General features: G+C 42.7%; 1 pseudogene; it reads left to right on the forward strand.

Moving 5' to 3' along the window:
* The first annotated feature begins 2,036 nt into the window (after positions 1–2,036).
* LOC147440099 (uncharacterized) lies at positions 2,037–3,333 on the forward strand (annotated as a pseudogene).
* The last annotated feature ends 18,009 nt before the right edge of the window (positions 3,334–21,342 follow it).

The following is a 21,342-nucleotide window of genomic DNA, read 5'->3' on the forward strand; positions in this document are numbered from 1 at the left end:
GGCAAAGGTTGAAGCAATCTAGGTTGCTTCCCTCTATCATACTTCATCTTTTGGCATACCACACATTTAGAAACATACTCTTGTATGTTTGCTTTCATGGTAGGCCAATAGAAATATGTTTCAATCCCCTTTAGGGTAGACTGAATCCCTCTATGCCCTGCATAAGGAGGAGCATGAGATTCATACATTACTTTCTCACGTAGTGAGCTAGTAATGCATAGTCTATTGCTATAGAGAAGATAACCATCTTGTAAAGTAAATGGTGCCTCTTTCTTCCCTAGTGCAAGGGCTGAAATTACATCTCTAAAATCGGGATGTATCCCTCATTGCACTAACCAATCATTGCACTAACCAATCATTGGACTAACCAACCCTAAGCCAATCACGTAGAGAAGATCACTTTGGGAATGCAGAGAATGGAGCCAATACCAATGATACGGCTAGCAAAGAATGGAGCCAATACCAATGATACGACTGGCAGAGAAAGATACCAATTTTTTTTTGTCAATGCAAGGCAAAGCTAACTTTATCAAATGAAGTTTCAATTGCTACACATTGGTACAACTGAAGATGGTCAGCCTATGGAAGTGCAAAAAGCCCATGCATGACAGTTTATAGGCAAATGGCAGGGAGAGTGAGCAGGTATTTGATGCAGTCAGGAGACATGTACACTCAGATGGAGCACTCTCTAGTAGAAACTGCATTTGTTTTTTGCTATCACGGGTGTCAGGAGCAAACCTTTACATCACAAGGTTGAAACGAGACAAGGGATGCTGGATACAGTTGCTATGAGGTTTATGATATAAGATTTTGATCGAGATGTCTCCAGGACACTCTACTGCCAGGATGTGTATGCCAAATGCGGCATTGTACAGGTCATTTGTGGTTCTCAAGCCTTGTAAGGAGAAAGGTGCTATGATGTGTATGTTGAATCGGACATCAAGGTCAGTGGAGTTGAGATCTTTGTGTAATTGAGTGCAGCTTCATGGTCGTTTACTGTTCGGGCGTCATTTCAAGCTTGAAACGATGGTCGACCGCGACAAACACTATTTAGGAGAATCTTTTTGGTGATCGGGTTGGAATTTGGACCATTAGCACAGTGAAGTTTGTATATCAAGGTATGCGGAGCTCTCGGAAATCGTGCCGAGCATTTTGTCATGGGAAGGTGGCCCAACTTGAGAGGAACTTTAAAAAAAAAAAAAAAGGCTTTTTTGGTTATCTGGCCGCCATGTCAAGAAAGAGGGGCTAGCCCGCAAAGGCTGACAGCCCGTGAGCAGAGTAGAGGACAAAAAAAGCCAGCGCTGCAGTGAGTTGACGGAGGGCATGGAGAAGAAGGAGCCGCCAGAGGGAGTTGCCACTTCGAAGGGGAAGCTGGCCACAATGCAGGGCTGAGCTGAATAACTGTGGCCAGGCTGGAGACTCCTTGAGCATGGAGTGCTGCAGAGGAGAAGTTGATAGCAACCTATAGGGAATGTGCAGGGAGATGATCCATCAAGGGACTTGGGCTGAAAAGGGGATGTATGTCAAAGAGAAGCCAACGAGGGGTTCATCTCGTGCTTTGAAAGCCACATGGGTTGTATCAGTAAAGCGGAAGAGTGGGTGCTCAGCAGGTAGCAAAAAGGCCGAGAGCGTGTCTCTCGAAGATTGTGTATTGAGATTGTTTTGAAGCAGGGATAGCCATCATTGTGAGTGGTGCCAGTGTACGTTGACAGTGTGCCCCCGGACCGTGAGTGCAAGAGGGAGAGTGAGGAGATTTGGGTTGTGGAAGCGTGTGAAGCGGGCAGGAATCTGGGATGGTGGTATTGATTGCTTGTGTACTAGATGTGTGAGCTGAATTGTGTGCAAGAGGTGTCTGTCATGTGCTAGCGTGTTGTCTGGATTGTGATTATGTGTGGTTAGGGGTGTCGGATATCCATTGGGCTATAGAGAGGCAAGTTTGGAGTGTGCTGGGTTTGTTTCCCCTTTCCCCTTCCCATTAGTGGTGCCCCCACTGAGGATCTACTGATTGCTCCTCGGTGAAGTTTTAAAGCCTGAAGATGATGCATGATATCAACTTGGTGCTTGCTGGAGAAGAAGAGGCTGCAGATTGGTTTTTCAATTTGGAGTTATACCTATTTCAAATGAGAATTTGGGGAGATGAAGCCAAATTGAAGGCACTACCATGGGTTCTACAAGGATGAGCCAAAGCTTGGTTTGAAGGATTAAAAATTTACAGATCGGCAGTCGCCCCGCTGAGCGAGATTTGCAAGCGGTTTGTTGAAACTTTTCAAAACCGGGTTTCTCCATTGGACTTGGATGAACAATTGAGCAAGCTGAAGCAGGATGTAAGTGAAGATTTTGCTTTGTTTTTGGATAAATTTGAGTCTGTTTGGAAGAGACTAGATGCTGTTACATGTGTGCGAAATGGAGATCATTTCAAGCAAGAGCAGTTTCTTGCTTGCTTGCATCCACGAATCAAGGAGAAGGTCGAATGTGGTGGTGCAGAGGACTATGCTCAGATGGTCTATTTGGCGAAGGTAAAGAGCAGCAAAGCAAAGAAGACACTGTAGATGGGCTTGTTGAAGCATTCAATTTATGGGTATAGCTCGACAACGGAGCTTCATCATGTGCCAAAAGAAAGATCAAGCGTCAAAGAGGTAGCTGCTTTGCCATTGATAAGCCATTTTGTTCATTCGTTTCAATTTGTGCCTCCAGTTTGGTGTGTTGCTGTACAAGAGTCTGTTAGCCTCGCTATCAAGGATGCGGTCCTAGCCAAAGTGTGTATGCATGAGGAAGAAAATGAAGATGTGAAAAGCTCACCCGAAAATCTTGAAGATGTACGCAAAGTGATGGTCGAAGTTGTGCAGGAAGAAGCTAGCCAGGGGGTTGGGCAATCTTGCCCTATCGATTGTGCTGAAGAGCGGCAGTGCATTCCAGGAGGTGTGGATGATTTCAACGTACCAGAGAACGAGGTAATAGATCATGGATTTGTTTCTCGCTTAGCAAATGATGTAGCCGTAGAAGAAGTCCTTGAAAAGCAGGCAAAGGTGATCGAGCAATCCGATTTGCTCTTGCATGAAGTGGTTGAAGATGAAGTATCAAAGGCTATGGCAGACGAGGACTTGCATGGTGAGTCAGGTATGGAGTGTATGTCATTCGAAGGACCTACAATAGAGGGTATGCTTGAGAAGAAGGTAGGCTTGGTTCTCCAAGAATAAGCACCATCGGAAGACAGAGTGCCACAGGTTTGTGCCACGCTATTGATGGGCATGTTGTTGACGGTTGCTTTGTAGGCAACTGTGTACCGATTGCAAAGTTTTTTGGGAGAAGATTATGCTATGAAGAGCTCTCTAGTAGGTGAGAGGATAATGGTAAATGGTGCAGATGCTTCGAAGGTTGGTGAAGAGACTCATTTTATATACCAGGAAGGCTTGTGGATCTAGGTTGTTCAAGGTTTATGGTGCGGACAGCTACATGCATGGTTGGCTTACAGATTTACAGGTGCAAAGCCGCGATGGTTTATATATGTTTTACAGATGGGTGGTAATGCTCAAAACCATCAGTTTGACCTAGGAGAGGCCTACACTGCGCTTGGGAAAGCTCGAGGGTTTCCATTTAATCCGGGAGGTTTATGCAGCTGATAAGATCTCCCTCTCTATCTACCTACTGCTTATGTACATACTAAGTATCAGTTTTTTAATATGCAATCATCTCTTATCTAAATAATGCTATGGTTGAGCATGAATGCTCAACAAGGGGTTGGGCAATGATTGTACAGCTGAAGATGGTCGGCCTATGGAAGTGCAAGAAGCCTAGGCATGGCAGTTTGCAGGTAAATGGCAGGGAGAGTGAGCAGGCATTTGATGCAGTCAGGAGACATGTACACTCAGATGGAGCACTCTCTAGTAGAAACTGCACTTGTTTTTTGCTATCACAGGTGTCAGGAGCAAACGTTTATATCACAAGGTTGGAAACAAGACAAGGGATGCTGGACACAATTGCTATGAGGTTTATGATATAAGATTTTGATCAAGATGTCTACAGGACACTCTACTGCTAGGATGTGTATGCCAAATGTGGCATTGCACAGGTCATTCATGGTTCTCAAGCCTTGTAAGGTGAAAGGTGCTATGATGTATATGCTGAATCGAACATCAAGGTCAGCGGAGTTGAGATCTTTGTGTAAATGAGTGCAGCTTCATGGTCGTTTACTATTCGGGTGTCATTTCAAGCTCAAAGCGATGGTCGATCGTGGAAAACACTATTTAGGATAATCTTTTTGGTGATCGGGTTGGAATCTGGACCATTAGCATAGTGAAGTTTGTTTGTCCGAGGATTTTCTCATGGGAAGGTGGCCCAATTGAGAGGAATTTTTTAATAAAACAAAGGCTTTTTTGGTAATCTGGTTGCCATGTCAAGAAAGAGGGGCTAGCCCGCAAACGTTGAGTCCATGAGCAGAGTAGAGGACAAAAAAAAGCCAGCGCTGCAGTGAGTTGACGGAGGGCATGGAGAAGAGGGAGCCGCCAAAGGGAGTTGCCACTTCGACGGGGAAGCGGGCCACGATGCAGGGCTGAGCCGCATAACTGGAGCCAGGCTGGGACTCCTTGAGCATGGAGTGCTGCAGAGGAGAGGTTGATAGCAACCTATAGGGAATGTGCAGGGAGATGATCCTCCAAGGGCAGTAGCGGACTTCGTCTGAAAAGGGAATGTATGTCAAAGAGAAGCCAACGAGGGCTTCATCTCGTGCTTTGAAAGCCGCTTGAGTCGTGTATCAGTAAAGCGGAAGAGTGGGTGCTCAGCAGGTAGCAAAAAGGCCGAGAGTGTGTCTCTTGAAGATTGTGTATTGAGATTGTTTTGAAGCAGGGATAGCCATCATTGTCAGATTGTTTTTTTGTGCCCTTTATGTCCACTTATTCCTTCTCGTCTTGTCTCATCTCCAGTGTGAGTGGTGCCGGTGTGCATTGACAGTGTGCCCCCGGACCGTGTGTGCGAGAGGGAGAGTGAGGGAGAGAGGGGATTTGGGTTGTGGAAGCGTGTGAAGCGGGCAGGAATCTGGGATGGTGGTATCAATTGCTTGTGTACCAAATGTGTGAGCTGAATTGTGTGCAAGAGGTGTCTGGCATGTGCTAGTGTGTTGTCTGGATTGTGATTCTGTGTGGTTAGGGGTGTCGGATATTCACTGGGCTATATAGAGGCAAGTTTGGAGTGTGATGGGTTTGTTCCCCCTTCCCCCTTCCCAACGTGTGGGAAATATGGGCACTTTTGAGCACAATTCCTTGATAATCTAAAAGTTGAGGGGAAAGATGACAGAGTGAGTATCAATGTGAGTACTCACCGGGAGCTTTGGCATTGTCATCAAGGAGACCTAAATGAGCCAGTAAAGAAGCCCAAGCAGAGTGAAGAGAGCCAATAGTGGGAGAAGCAAAGGGTAGTATGAAAAGCTAAAGGCAAAGGATTTTGGCTACTTAGATCGTGCAGGATCTAGAGTGGAGGAAGCCAAAGATGCTCGAGTGAAGGGTTTTGAAGCAAGAACCTCATCTTAATCAATGTTTGAGATGCAGTCGACTGTGTGTGAAAGAGAAAGAGAGAGAGCATGAGCTTCATCCTAATGCTACTTCCTGCTCGCTCATCGCATTGTAGATTCAACTGCACCATTGCAATAGGCTCGGAGAGAGCTATACAACAACACCAAGCATTCCACGTGAAACGGGACACACACACTAACACATCTATGAGCTATTTGTGGTCGTAAGTTTATTCAACGATGTCTGTTTTCTGAGTGCAAGTAGTCATTAGAATTGTGGCGACGTAAGCTACGCATAAATACTCATAGATTTTAGTTTCACACACTTTTATAATTTTGTTGTCTTCATACGCGTTTTCCGTAGATGGGTTTGGAGAGATAATTTTGAGTGTAGAGGCTTTGGGATAGGTGTATCATAGTGAGGGGATGGTGTTCCTGTAGGATTCCGGTATGGTTTAGTGAGTTTTCTTCCATTTGTGCGAATGTGGGTTGGGTGGTGTAGTTGAGAGCAGTGAGATTCCTGATTTTGGTTTAGTTGGCCTCCAGAGTGTTGTATGTGTGGGATGCTCTCAACATGACAAGCTATAGAGATTTCCTCCGTATATATGCCTATCGTGTCATATGCGGCCTCGATTGACATAATGTTGTTCTAGGTGGTGTTGCATACACTTTATAGGTGGTGTGATTCACTTCTGCAACATTGGTGCCATTGTTGAGTACACAAGGACTTGAGTAGGTAATCCTACTAACACTTGTGTGATTGTTGCTTGCTTTAGTTGCGACTAAAGTGAGCATTTTTCTCAAGTGGATCTGGAAGAGGATATTCCGAGATCAAGTGGACAACCAGGAATCATGTGTCTTGCCAAGGGTCTGCGACTAGATAGATTTAGTTAGGATTTGTAGTATTAGTTGTAGATTAGAGTAGTTGATGCTGGATGAGTGATTTGTGAGGTGATAGAAGTGTTTGTTGCTAGTCCGTATGTGGCAGTGAAGCTCATAAATGCAAAACCCCACATGATAAGTAGGAGTAGCTTTAGGTTAGTGATCTGATTTTGATCTAGAGCTATTCATCACTAAGTTATTTGCGGAAGTGCTTGTTTGTAAAAATGTAATAAACAAATTTTTGTTGACAATTTTTTCATGACTGATTGATGTTGTGCATATAAGAGGCAAAGTTCTATGTACAAAAAGTGAAATTCTGCAAACTTGGATATCATATGCATATGATGTCTCAAGAGGCATCTGGAGACCAAATTTGACAACTCCAACTCCACCAAAGTGTTCAAAAGGGGTTTTTTACCCTAAGTACACCTTGAGACTAGGATTTTGACCCACCCTTGGTACCCAAAAGACAAAAGACGGAGTGTTGGAAACAAAAAAATAGAGAAACTTGTGATTCTGAGCATAATTTTGCATGAAATTTGGTAGGAGTGCTTAAAAACTAGTTAATGAGATTTGGGGATGCTTGTGAATGAATTTTGGCAAAAAATCCATCAGCAAGCATCATATGCGGTTGATGTCTAAAGGTTAATTATGGCCCATCAAAATTGAACTTTTGATATTATAACCATATTTTGCATGTTGTTGAGCATATACAGGAAATTTCATTTCATTTGGGCATAAAGAATTGAGAATTGAGAGGATTTTACTCTTTCGAGGAATTTTCTTGTCAAAAAGTGGTGATTTTGTGCAGTTTTGATTTTCAAAATTTGTTGTGATCACATGTGTATGTTGTACATACCAAGGAGCACCTGGGGTAGACACAGAAGTCCATTCTGACTAGATAGACATCATACGCGTATAATGTGATAGAGGCTAGATTTGAGGTTAAAAGATACATATGAGTGCTGTTAAAATTAGGGTTGCAGGGAAACGCGCATAGCTTGGAGAAGACGAAGGAAGCTCAAGGCACACATCAGAGAGTGTATTACTTAGTGTGCAATGGAAAGATAGATAGCCCTAGAGTGATGGGTGCATATACAATGCACGGGGGGAAAAACCTCCTAAAGTGGGAAAAAATGCCCCGACAGTCCTAGTGTGTTCACACAGATCACTACCACATGTATATGGTAACAAATCCCCCCATGGGAGTGATGCAGTGAACGAGGGATGTTAAGAAGGGTAAAGGGAAGTGCCATGCCTTGAGGACAGGATCAGTCCACAAAGAGGAACAAGCCCAAATCTTTGCAAAAAGCTTCAAACTTCTCACGAGACAATGCCTTTGTGAAAGATTCGCAAGGTTGTCCTGTGTTGGCACATAAGCCAAGCAGATTTCTCCTGCTGAGAGCCTCTCCGGCCTGACATAGTGCTAATGCACCTCAATGTGCTTTGTGCGAGCATGAAAAAATATTACCATATACATGTGGCAGTGATGTGTGTGAAGACACTAGGACCGCCGGGGCATTTTTTCCCTCTTTAGGAGGTTTTTCCCCCGTGCATTGTATATACGCCCATCACTCTAGGGCTATCGATCTTTCCATTGCACACTAAGTAACACACTCTCTATAGTGTGCCTTGAGCTTCCTTCGTCTTCTCCAAGCTATGTGTGTTTCTCTGCAACCCTAATTCCAGCAATTGGTATCAAAGCAGGTTACGTCCTCCGAGGCTTAGTCGCCAGCTACTCCAGCACATGCCTGCTCACTTTCTCCGATTACAGTGAGGTTTGGCGAGTGTTCGTAGGTCGAAAAATATTCCTGGATGGCTCGTAGAGCTTAGTCTACTCGGATTTTTGATTCAGGCTCATTTCGGCCTCCGTTTCCACTACAGGCAAGTTTGCACAGGCTATTTTGTCATTTTGTGCAGAATTTTTGTCAGTGCCATTTTCTTCATAATAGGTGCCTTACAATCTTCTACGGTTTGTGTTATATAGCACGTGTTGTTCCCACTTCATTTCTCCTCTTTTCGGGCAGTTCTCACATCAGGTGCAACATTTACCATGGCTGACAACAACACAGATGTGTTCAAGATGTTTGCTGCTGAGAACAGGTTGGATGGGGACAATTACCCTCTGTGGGCTTACATGATGCAACATGTTCTTGTCCCAAAGGGCGTCTAGAATATTGTGCAGGGCATTGATGTACGTCCTGGTTCTGAGGATGCAGGCGATGTTGAGGATGTTGCAGGTCTTGCTGCAAGGATTGCTGCTATTAGAGTTGTTTTGCCTACGGTAGAACAAGCTCGTTGGGATGTTAAGGATATGCAGGCTCATGCATTGATTGTGTTTTCTGTGAAGCGCACCATTGTTCCTCACATTCGTTCAGCAAAATCTGTAAAACAGGCTTGGGATATATTATCTAGTCTTTATGCAAGTCGCAATGAGGCTAAAATTGCTTTGCTGCGTAAAGAGATAAAGTCGAAGATTATGCATGAGGAAGATAATATGGACACTTTCCTTGCTAGTGTCAAGGATATCAATGAGCAACTTATTTTTGCAGGTGAAGTCATTTCAAACAGTTCCCTTGTGCAGACTGTTCTTGATGCCTTACCAGATTCTTACCAGACTTTTGCTAGTACTTGGAGACTTATGACCCAAGGAAATCCTGAAGTTGTCAAGTTTGATGTATTATGCACATTGCTGTTTTGCAAGAGTCACTTTCTAGAAAAAAACAGGACTAGGTAGCGTGCAGTTGAATAGGCTTTTATTGCTTCTCAGAGAAAGGGTGGTAACAACAATACATCCACTTCTTATGGTTCTGCTGCGAGTGGAAAAAATTCTGTTCCTAATGCTTCTGCTGGCAGCAATTTGTCTAGAAATTCTGGTGATAAGGGCAAAAAGAAAATGCGTTGCCATTGTTGTAAAGCTAATGATCACTTGATCAAGCACTGTCCTACGTTGAAGGCCAAAGAGGCTAAGAAGAAAGAGGGTGGTTCCACTGCAAATGCTGGTTCCACTACAAATGCAGCCATTGTTGAGTCTTCTGTAAAAGGAGATTGTAATGTTGATGTTGATGCAGAATGGGCTTTTAGTGCAGAGTGCATGCTTGTCAGTTGCTGCAGATTCACATGTGTGGTATTTCAATAGTGGTGCTACAAAGCACATTACCTCACATCGTGAATTTTTCACCTCTCTCAAGTCTGTCCCTCATGGGAATTCAGTCACTTGTGCCAACAATGCCTCTTATCCGGTTCAGGGAGTTGGAAAGATTGTGCTTACTGCTGCAAATGGCAGTTCCTTCACACTTGTTGATGCACTTTATGTACATGGGATCAAGAAAAATCTCTTATCTGTATCCGCGCTTGCTAGACTTGGACTTGTAGTCAAATTTGTGAATGACAGATGTACAGTTCATGATTTCAGTTTTGGTGATGAAATTGTTGCATCTGGCCTTTTGTGCCATGGGTTGTATAAGCTCACTTTGTATGACAAGTGTGGAAATTTTTTTGCAAATGCTGTTGCAGATTCAAGGGCTATTTCAAATGTAAAACTTTGGCATTCACGTTTTGATCATCTGAATTTTGCCAGTTTGCTGCGTTTGTAGAAATCTAATATGGTTGCTTCTTTGCCGCCTCTTGAAGCACCTGTCAAGCATGTTTGTGAAGAGTGTATTTTGGGGAAGATGCAGTTTCCAAAGGATGGTTCAGTTCAGGCCACATGCACGTTGCAGCTTGTGCATAGTGATGTTTGTGGGCCCATGCAAACTCCGTCCTTGGGAAATTACCTTTACTTTGTGACTTTCATTGATGATTACTCTAGGCATGCATGGGTATTTCCGCTTAAAGCGAAGTCCGAAGTTTTTATGTGCTTCAAACAATTTCTGGCTATGGCTGAAAATGTCTCAAAATGTACTATGGGCACCCTCCGTTCCAATCGAGGGGATGAGCATATGTCTCATGAATTCAATGCATTTTTGGCTAGTCGTGGGATAAAACACCAATATACAGTGCCTTAAACACCTCAGCAAAATGGTGTTGCTGAGAGGAAAAACAGGTCACTTACGGAAATGGCACGATGTATGGTCAAAAGTCAAGATTTGCCGCATTCTTTTTGGCTTGAGGCCATCATGTGTGCCCCTTATGTACTAAATAGGTGTCCTACAAAAGCTTTGCAGTCTATTACTCCATATGAAGCATGGCATGATAGAAAGCCTTCTATTGAGCACATGCGTGTATTTGGCTATTTGGCATATGCTTTGGTGCCACAAACACAACGCAGAAAATTGAATGATAAGGCTGTCAAATGTGTTTTTGTTGGTTATAGTGCTGAAAGCAAAGGTTACAGGTTGTATTATCCGCAAACAAAACGAATTTTGGTTTCACGGGATGTAGTGCTTGTGGAAGATTCTATTCAGCCCTTGTTGTCATGTACTAGAGACAGTAATGGAAGCTCACATGACATTTATGATTGCCTCTTTTCAGTGGTGGAAATACGAATGTAAGTTCCAATGACGCAAATGTACAGCCTATGGAGGTTTCTGAAAATGTTACAGATCAGCCTATTACTGATGCAGATGTACATGATGTACTTGATGAGGAAAGGGATGAAAATGAGCAGGCTAGAGGCCCATGCCAAAATGGCTGGTGCACACTTTGTGTGACAGTAAATTCGATGCACCTTTGTCTAGTCGTACTCGTTCAGGCTCTCGCCATGCATCTTATGTATCTGATTGTTATGCTTTGGTTGTGTCTAGTTTACAGGATGTTGAGAAGCCTCTATCTTTTGATGAAGCACAGAATTCAAAAAATTGGATGGCTGCCATGCAATCAGAATATGATGCACTTATAGAAAATGACACATGGACTTTATGTGATTTGCCTCCTGGCAAAAAGGCCATTGGTACGAAGTGGGTTTACAAATTGAAACGCAAGCCGGATGGTGAGATCGATCGCCATAAGTCTCGACTTGTTGCAAAGGGTTATGCATAGCAAAAAGGCATAAATTATGAAGAGACCTTTGCTCCCACTTGTCGTATGACTACTATGCGTTTTCTATGTGCATTGGCAGCTCATTTTGGTTGGGATGTACATCAATAAGACATTGTTACTTCTTTTTTGAATGGTGACATATTTGAGGAAGTTTATGTAATGTAGCCTCACGGTTTTGTCATAAAAGGACAAGAGGACAAAGTGTGCAGATGTAAGAAGGCTTTGTATGGGTTGAAGCAATCTCCTCGTGCTTGGTATGAGAAAGCTGACACTCATTTGGTCAAACGAGGCTTTTGTAACAGTCTAACAGAAAGCACATTGTATGTAAAGCGTGAGGATGATGTACTTCTCATTGTGGTTCTTTATGTCGATGATTTGCTGATCACTGGACCAAATGAGAGACATATTGCTGAGTTTAAGGCTAATTTGAATGCTACTTTCAAGATGAAAGATTTGGGGCTGTTGCATCATTATTTGGGCATAGAGTTTAAGCAGTGTGATGGTGGTATTGCCTTGTGTCAGAAAAGTTACAAAGAGACATTGCTATGTAAGTTTGGACTTGAGGATTGCAAACCTATTACCACTCCCATGGAAACAGGTTTGAAGTTGAGTGTACATGATGCTGGTGATCCTACTGATGTCACTCTTTACCAAATTGCTATTGGCTACCTCATTTATGTATGCAACACAAGGCTAGATATTTAGTTTGCAATCTCACAAGTCAACAGATTTATGCATAGCCCAAGGTCTAAGCATTGGTAGGTAGTCAAGAGTATTTTTCTCTACTTGAGTGGCACTTTGTATCTTGGCTTGTTTTATCCCAAGGGGGGATCATTACCGTCATATTTACATGCCTTTTCGGACTCAAATTGGGCTGGTTGTTATGACACACGAGTGTCCACAAGTGGTTTTTGTTTCATGATTGGCATTTCATGTATTTCATGGTTGAGCAAGAAGCAACCTACTATGGCCACTTCTGGTTGTGAGGCTGAGTACAGGACAGTCTTCACAACTACGGTTGAGTGTGTATGGTTCAGATGGATTATGGCTGATTTGGGTGTTGGACAGGTCACTGCCAACACTATCTACACTGATAGTCAAAGCGCATTGTAAGTTTTGCAAAAAACCCAGTTTTTCATGCTCGCACAAAGAACATTGAGGTGCATTACCACTATGTCAGGGAGAGGCGCTTAGTAGGAGAGATCAGCAAGGCTTATGTGCCAACATAGGACAACCTTGCTGATATTTTCACAAAGGCATTGTCTCGTGAGAAGCTCGAAGCCTTTTGCAAAGCTTTGGGCTTACCCCCCTTTGTGGATTGATCGTGTCCTCAGGGCATGTCCTTTCCCTTTACTCATGTGCCAGCTCTCGTTCACCGCATCACTCCAGGGGAAGTTTGTTACCATATACATGTGGTAGTGATGTGTGTGAACACACTAGGACCGCTGGGGCATTTTTTACCTCTTTAGGAAGTGTTTTCCCCCGTGCATTGTATATACACCCATCACTCTAGGGCTATCGATCTTTCCAATGCACACTAAGTAACACACTCTCTATAGTGTTCCTTGAGCTTCCTTCATCTTCTTCAAGCTGTGTGTGTTTCTCTGCAACCCTAATTCCAACAAAATTGGGTTCCTCACAATTGCCAATGTGCTCTGACTATCAATGTAGATGATGTTGGCAATGTCTTGTTCAACACCCAAATCAGCTATAAGGCGTCTGAGCCATACACACTCAACCATAGCTGTGAAGACTACCCTGTACTCAGCCTCACAACAGGAAGTGGCCACAGTAGGTTGCTTCTTGCTCAACCATGAAATACATGAACTGTCAATCATGAAACAAAAACTCGTGGACACTCTTGTGTCATAAGACCCAAATGTCTTGTTCAACACCCAAATCAGCTATAAGGTGTCTGAGCCATACACACTCAACCATAGCTGTGAAGACTGCCCTGTACTCAGCCTCACAACAGGAAGTGGCCACAGTAGGTTGCTTCTTGCTCAACCATGAAATACATGAGCTGTCAATCATGAAACAAAAACCTCTTGTGGACACTCGTGTGTCATAAGAACCAGCCCAATCTGAGTCCGAAAAGGCATGTAAATATGACGGTAATGATCCCCCCTTGGAATAAAACAAGCCAAGATACAAAGTGCCACTCAAGTAGAGAAAAATCCTCTTGACTGTCTACCAATGCTTAGACCCTGGGCTATGCATAAATCTGTTGACTTGTGAGACTGCAAACTAAATATCTGGCCTCCTGTTGCATACATAAATGAGGCAGCCAACAATATTTTGGTAAAGAGTGACATCAATAGGATCACCAACATCGAGTAGACTCAACTTTAAACGTGTTTTTATGGGAGTGGCAATAGGTTTGCAATCCTCAAGTCCAAACTTACATAGCAATGTCTCTATTTAACTCTTTTGACACAAGGCAATAGCACCATCACACTGCTTAAACTGTACGCGTAAGTAATTAAGCAATAGCCCCAAATCTTTCATCTTGAAAGTAGCATTCAAATCAGCCTTAAATTCAGCAATATGTGCCTCATTGGGACTAGTGATCAGCAAATCATCCACATAAAGAGCAACAATGAGAAGTACATCGCCCTCACGCTTGACATACAACGTGCTTTCTGTTGGACTGTATGAAAGCTTCGTTTGACTAAATGAGTGTCCTCTTGTCCTTTCTTGACAACCCATAAAAAGCCTTCTTAAATCTGCACACTTTGTCCTCTTGTCCTTTCTTGACAAAACCGCAAGGCTGTGTTACATAGACTTCCTCAAAAAAATTTCCATTCAAGAAAGCAGCAACAATATTGGAGTGAAGTACATCCCAACCAAAATGAGTTGCCAATGCACATAGAAAACGAACAATAGTCATACAACAAGTGGAAGAAAAAGTTTCTTCATAATCTATGACATTTTGCTGTGCATAGCCTTTTGCAAGTCGAGCCTGATGGCGATCAACCTCACCATCCGGTTAGCGTTTCAACTTGTAAACCCACTTTGTACCAATGGCCTTTTTCCCAGGAGGCAAACCACATAAAGTCCATGTGTCATTTTCTATAAGTGCATCATATTTTGATTGCATGGTACCCATCCAATGTTCTGAATTCTGTGCTTCATCAAAAGATAGAGGTTCCTCTATATCACATAAGCTAGACACATCCAAAGCATAACAATCTGATGCATAAGAGGCATGGCGAGAACTTGAACAAGTACGACTAGACAAAGGTGCATCTAATTTATTGTCACGCAAAGTGTGCACCAATCATTTTGGCATACCTCTAGCCTGCTAATTTTCAGGCCTTTCCTCATCAAGGACATCATGTACATGTGCATTAGTATAATAGGCTAATCTGTAACATTTTCAAAAAACCTTATAGGATGTACATTTGCCTCATTTGAATTTACATTCGAAGTTGCACCACTAGAAAGAGGCAATAAACTATCATAAATGTCATGTGATCTTACATTACTATCTCTAGTACATGACAACAAAGGCTAGAAAGAATCTTTCACAAACACAACATCAAGTGAGACCAAAATACATTGTTTTTGCAAATGGTACAACCTGTAACCTTTTCTTTTAGCACTATAACCAACAGAAATACATTTGACAGCCTTGTCATCCAATTTTTTGCGTTGCACTTGTGGCACTAAACCATAAGCCAAACAACCAAAAACACGCATGTGCTCAATAGATGGCTTTCTATCATGCCATGCTTCATATGGATTCGTAGACTGCAACGCTTTTGTAGGACATATGTTGAGTACATAAGTGGCACACGTGACAGTCTCGAGCCAAAATGAATGTGGTAAAGCTTGACTCTTGACCATACATCGTGCCATTTTCGTAAGAGACCTATTTTTCCTCTCAGAAACACCATTTTGTTGAGGCATATATGGAACTTTACATTGGTGTTTCATCCCACGACGACTAGCCAAAATGCATTAAATTCATGAGACATATACTGCCCCCCTTGATCGGAACAGAGGGTGTCCATAGTACATTTTGAGACATTTTCAGCCGTAGTAAGAAATTGCTTGAAGCACATAAACACTTCAAACTTAGCTTTCAACAGATATACCCATGCATGCCTGGAGTAGTCATCAATGAAAGTCACGAAGTACAAGTAATTTCCCAAGGATGGAGTTTGCATAGGCCCACAAACATATGCACAAGTTGCAATCTGCATGTAACACGAACTGACCCATCCTTTGGAAACTTAGCACGTTGCAAATAACCCAAAATACCGCCTTCACAAACATGTTTGATAGGTGCTTCAAGAGGCGGCAAAGAAGCAAACATATCAAATTTCTGCAAACGCAGCAAACTTGAAAAATTCAGATGCCAAAAACGTGCATGCCACAATTTTGCATCTGAAACAGCCCTTGAATTTGCAACTGCATTTGCAAAATTTTGTCCACACTTGTCATACAAAGTGAGCTTATACGGGCGGATGCATGAATAGGTGGACCAAAAACCTTGTCCCGGACATAGGTTTTATAACCGGTACATAAAACCATCTATATTATTTCAATTCGATATATTCTTTTGAACATATTTTTAATTAAATACAGAATTTCCACAGCTTTTTGTTAAATATAGAAGACGGCTCTGTACCTCTTAACTATGCACGTCAGCCAGCTCTTTACACCATTACTATTTCCACACCTCTCTTTCAAATATAGAAGACGGATCTGTAGCTCTTAACTATGCACGTCAGTCGGCTCTTTGTCTTCCCGCTCTCTCGTTTTCCTGTCTCTCTCTAACTCTCTGTGTAGGAGCACAGATTGCTGTTTTACTTTGTAGGCCTATCACACATCTATTGCTGTCATATACTGCTCTTGCTCTCTGTAGGCCTATCACCTCGCTCAATCTCTCCCTCTCTAGCATGGAGCAAGAATCTCACACTGTATGTGACTGCTCTTAGCCTCACTGTGGACTGTGTGCTAGGTATGTTGTTGATGCGGTCAAGGAATATCATGCTAGGAGAAAGAGGGAGCAGCGTGCTAAGAACAAGCTTGAGTAGGTAGCACATGAGGAAGATAATGATCAAAATGGTGCTGATGATGCAAAGCGTCAAAGACTTTGCAATGACCTTGTTATGCTCTTTAATTGGCGTACAAAGACCCTCGATGTTGCATCACGCTCATATATTTTGTGCAAGTTTGTCAATCATCCTTCTCTTGGAGACCTTGAAATGCCCAGGGCACAAACAACCTTAGTTGAATCCATACGCAACACAATAGATGCAAGAAAATTACCCAAGAGCGGACAGGAGCTCTTTCTTAAAAGCTTCATCACCACAATGCTTATGAATGTTGAGTGTACATCTACCTCAAAAGTGAATGTTTCAACTGCATCTATATTGCTAAATTTGCACAAGAGGAACTTCATAGCTACAAAGAATCGGTTGAGCACAGCAGGTGATGGAAATTTGCCAATCTCTTTGTGTGCTCGATAGCCCATGGATCGTGGTTTCATAACACTTGATGAGAAAGAGTTGATCTTCTCTTTTTGGATGTCTAACACTCGTGTTTCACCCAATAAGAAGGATGTGTGCAGAAAGCGTATTGGAAGAAATTCATATGTCAAACATCCTATGCATCTTCTTGAACAATCTCAAGTAATAACTTGCTTCACTATATCCATTTTTTTTTTCTAATATTTGCATTCATGACCTATATTCAATACAATTGGGTTGATAAGAGTAGATATGAAATCGGATATGAAGGAAGTTATAAATGGAAATAAGGGGAATCTGTATTTGGTCCTAGATTAAGAGTAGATAAATATTGGATGTGAAGGAGAATATAAATGGAAACATAGTTTTTATCATACTTGTATGTTTGCTGAAACACACGTTTGCAGACACATACTTTCACACGCGTATGATATGTATAAACAAACGAGACTAAAATTAAAAACCCCAAATTTCCTAGTGATTGTACTCTGCGAGTCTGCGAGTCTGATCCTGCCTACATAGCGTTCATAGTATTCCCTTCCTTGCTTCGCAACCTTGCCTCATCTCTTCCACATGGTAGTTGCTCCCCAATATTGACAGCTCCGAGTTAGCACTAGTAGCGAATTCAGTTTGCAGATTTGTGTTAGGTTCTCTGTACGCAACTGGCTGAACGAATACAACATTAGGAAAAATATGAACCCTCTAGGGGCCCTTTGGGATTAAGGTTAATTAGAGGCCAGCCAATGAGAAGAGGGTGGTGGACACACTCTATGCCCTCAAAAATGTAGGGGGACAAAGTAGCCCCCCCTAAAACTATTTTCTGGTCAAAAAATGATTTTTTGACCTCAAAAAGTCAAAACGTGCACCCAAAACCCTAAAATTCAAAATTTTTAAAAAACTTTTGAAAAATATTTTTTTGCTATCCAGAGCTCCCCCAAAAGTAGTTCTTAGGGAAAAAGTGATTTTCTCTCTCTAGAACCCCTTTTCCAACCCCTGCTTGGTTGCAACCATCACACTCATCCTCTACAACACTCTTTCTCTCTACACCATCTCCATTGCTGCAGCAAGGAAGCTCCTCCCCTACCACCTTCCATTGCCACACCAAGCAAAGGTTATCCACCTTCTCCTCCCATTGCCACACCAAGCAAGGGTTATCCACCTTCTCCTCCCATTGCCACAAGGGTTATCCACCTTCTCATATCACTTTATCCTCTGTACATTGTAGCAACAAGCAAGGTCCTTCTCCTCCTCCTAGTTTTCTTTGCTCAACCATGGCCAAATCTACTTCGCAAAGGCGGCCAAAGGATGAGGTCACAGCACTTGCATGCCACAACACTAGAGGTGTAGATGATGAGTGGGTGCCACAAGAGTTCACTAAAGGTGCTTGGGTATACATGCAACCATTTGCTATTGGCCCTCATCGTGTGTGGAATCGTGCAAACTTGGATCTTCATTGGAAAGGAAAGATCCTTGGCTTCAATAACCGCAAAGACAAGGGGACCGTAGCCATTGTGCAACATGTTTTCTCAATGTCAACCATGCATTTGTAACAACCATCTCGATTTCCAACACATTGTAAGTACATGTTTTGAGAATACAAAGCTAGGTGTGAAATCACAGTGTAATGTTATTATGGATTCATACTTAAGATTTGTCATGCATTTATAGTCATATTTCCATCCACGTTGGTGGAGGAGCAGCCACTACATAGTCTCTCTGGCACATTCAATGCTATACATGCGGATATTGGAGAAATAGTGTTCCCACATCTTTGCCCAACCAAACTGGTTCAAAGAAGGATTTTCTTCTATTCTCACTCCTATATTGTCCCTACTTCTACACAAGTGTTTGGAACGCTTGAACCCATCAAAGTAACTTCCTTATTAAGTATGGAGTGACCGGTGCGAGATTTGTGGTCTGTAGCATCTTTCAAGCAAAAGATGATAATGGATGTCCAAAACTCTTTGAAATACTCTAAAGCTTCTAGGTCTGTGGGCTTGAGTTGGTGTTTGCCTATTCATTGTTTTGTGCATATTTTTAAAGAGTTTGGATTTGTGGAGACTACCACAATGCTTGTATGTAAAGATGCGCATTATGAGGAATTAGGAAGGCTTTTAGAAGAGGACTGGGGTTTTGTGGAGGGCATGCACAACGGGGACCGGTACAGTTGTAAGGTTGGAGCTTCAGGTATTGGAATGCGCTATTTGAAATCCTGCACCTCCTTATACATACGATTTCACTATGATCGTTGGATGTGCAAGCTTGGAGTGTGGACTCCCTTACAGAGTGTAGATGGCGCTATTGCAAGCTTTGACATTGCAGTGAAGATGCCCAACGACGCTTTGGAGGCAGTCCAAGTGAACAAGCATTGGACTCTCAGTAATGTTCGAGAACATTTGGTTATTATGGGTTTTGAGGCCCTTCAACAAGCACAATTTCGTTTACAAGGTCACAAGGTGAGAGTCCTTCCACCACATTTTCAATACATCATGGTTTGTCGATCATTGGATGCTTATTGTAATGAATGTCCGCAGATTGGGAAGAGAATGGAAGACAAATTGAAGATCCAGGAGGACTGGGGGATGGATGGAACTATGCTGTCGATCTTATAACTTTGTAACTCTTGCAATTTTCAAACTGATCCCCGCTGTAATCAACATGATTTGCTTCGGTAAATCATGCCTTTGAATATAATTTTTTGCATTGGGATGAGAAATCATTTTTTGGTGAAAGTGCCTTTTTTTTAATGTCTTAAAAAAAGGGTCCATTATAAAGGGGGGGCCACCTAACTCATTCACTATTTTCACTTTTGCAACTCTTGAGCTCCTCCACTCTCTATCTACACCCCAGGCTAGACATGGATGCTTCCACAGCCTCTGCATCTGCAGCCACATCCACCCCTTTGTCACACTTCATCCTCTTCCTCGAGGACACCAAATACAAAGGGAAGTTGGACCTCCACACCTTTTTTACTCGTCTCCCTGACCTTGATGCCACAGTTGCCCTTCACATGGATGCATTTGCCGAGATTTTTGCGTTCATGGAAGAGCACATCATAAAATATTATGTATCTATCCCCCCACATCTAGGGATCTGGGTGCCTTGCGATCTTTTGCGCTATATACACAAAGGTGATTGCCCATTCACCAAGCGGTTGCAACGATTCCAAGAAATTGCAACCGATGCAAGCCATTACTTGGACGAGCAAGCCCCAGGGGTGTCAGCGCTCAAGAAGCACAATGCTATGCAATAGCACCAAATGTCCCTTAGACAATATGCCAAATGCCCTAGAAAGCAAGCTCTTGCCAGATGGGGACTCTGTTGCTGACACTATTGCAATTGTATGTGCGGAGGTCCTGGCAGCAGAGCAGTTGCACGTGGCTGATGAAGAATTCCAAGCCACGCAAGCCAAGGTTGAGGTTGCTAGGATGCCTATTCCATTATGCAACCTCCCATCTGATGATCCAAAGGTCGTATCTGTGGTGCATGGGAGCATTGACTTGGACGCAAAGGGCAACAAGGAGAAAGACGACAAGGAGCAGGAGGTAAATTGTATCCTAAATTTCATGTTACTATTTTATCCTTCATTTTCTTTTTTCTCAACCTTCATCGGTTTATGACAGGATGTCGTGGAGGTTGATGATTTTGCTGCAAGGACGGGTGGCAAGCGGACGGGCTTTGGACCTCAAGCTTCCCTTGCACATTACCTAGGACAACTCCCCCCTGGCAATGTGGCCATTATCCATAATGCATTTACTCCCCAAGCCCATTTTATGACTTGGCCGTTAAAAGCTTTGAGCAAGTTTTTGTGTTTGAGCACCATTGCTCAAACTGCGCATCAAGTGTTCCTAGTGCGTAGATCCCTTGTATGCATAGCATTTGGCACTGGCTTTCGTGGTAAAGTGCTTGCCGAGATAGGGATACATGCTTCCATTGGCTTAACTGACCCAAAGGCCATAGCGCAGTCCCTCTTGACTGGGGAGTTGCCTTACGCGCAAAATAGGCGCCAGGAAATGGTCAAAAAAATTATGAACTCCTCAGATACATGATGTAAAATCACCGTTTTGGAAGTAATAAAAAATATTTGAAATTGTCTCTCTATCTTGCAAATTCTTTTGAATGTGATTTGTCAATCTTGAAAATTGTTTCAATTGGTGATATGAAAATTGTTTTGATTAGTGACTTTGTAATTTCAAGTTCTGTATGTAATTTCAGTCAATTTCAGTAAATTTAGGTATTTTATGTTCCCTAGGGGGTAGATAAGCCTACCAAGGGCCAAAAAAAGCCTGGCCACAAGGGCGCGCAAATGGCCCATCCATCAGTTTTGGATGGGCCATTTGCGTGCCCTTGTGGCCAGGATTTATTTTGCCCCTGGTAGGCTTATCTACCCCCTAGGATACTTACATAGCAAAAATTTATTGAAATGAATTGGTTTTGCATCATTAATTTAGATGCACCCTTTCTATGGCAATTCCAGCATATGTTCACACTCAAGGA

Source organism: Adiantum capillus-veneris, chromosome 16 (assembly GCF_014529385.1).
Source record: "Adiantum capillus-veneris isolate H3 chromosome 16, ASM1452938v2, whole genome shotgun sequence".
NCBI classification, from domain to species: domain Eukaryota; kingdom Viridiplantae; phylum Streptophyta; class Polypodiopsida; order Polypodiales; family Pteridaceae; genus Adiantum; species Adiantum capillus-veneris.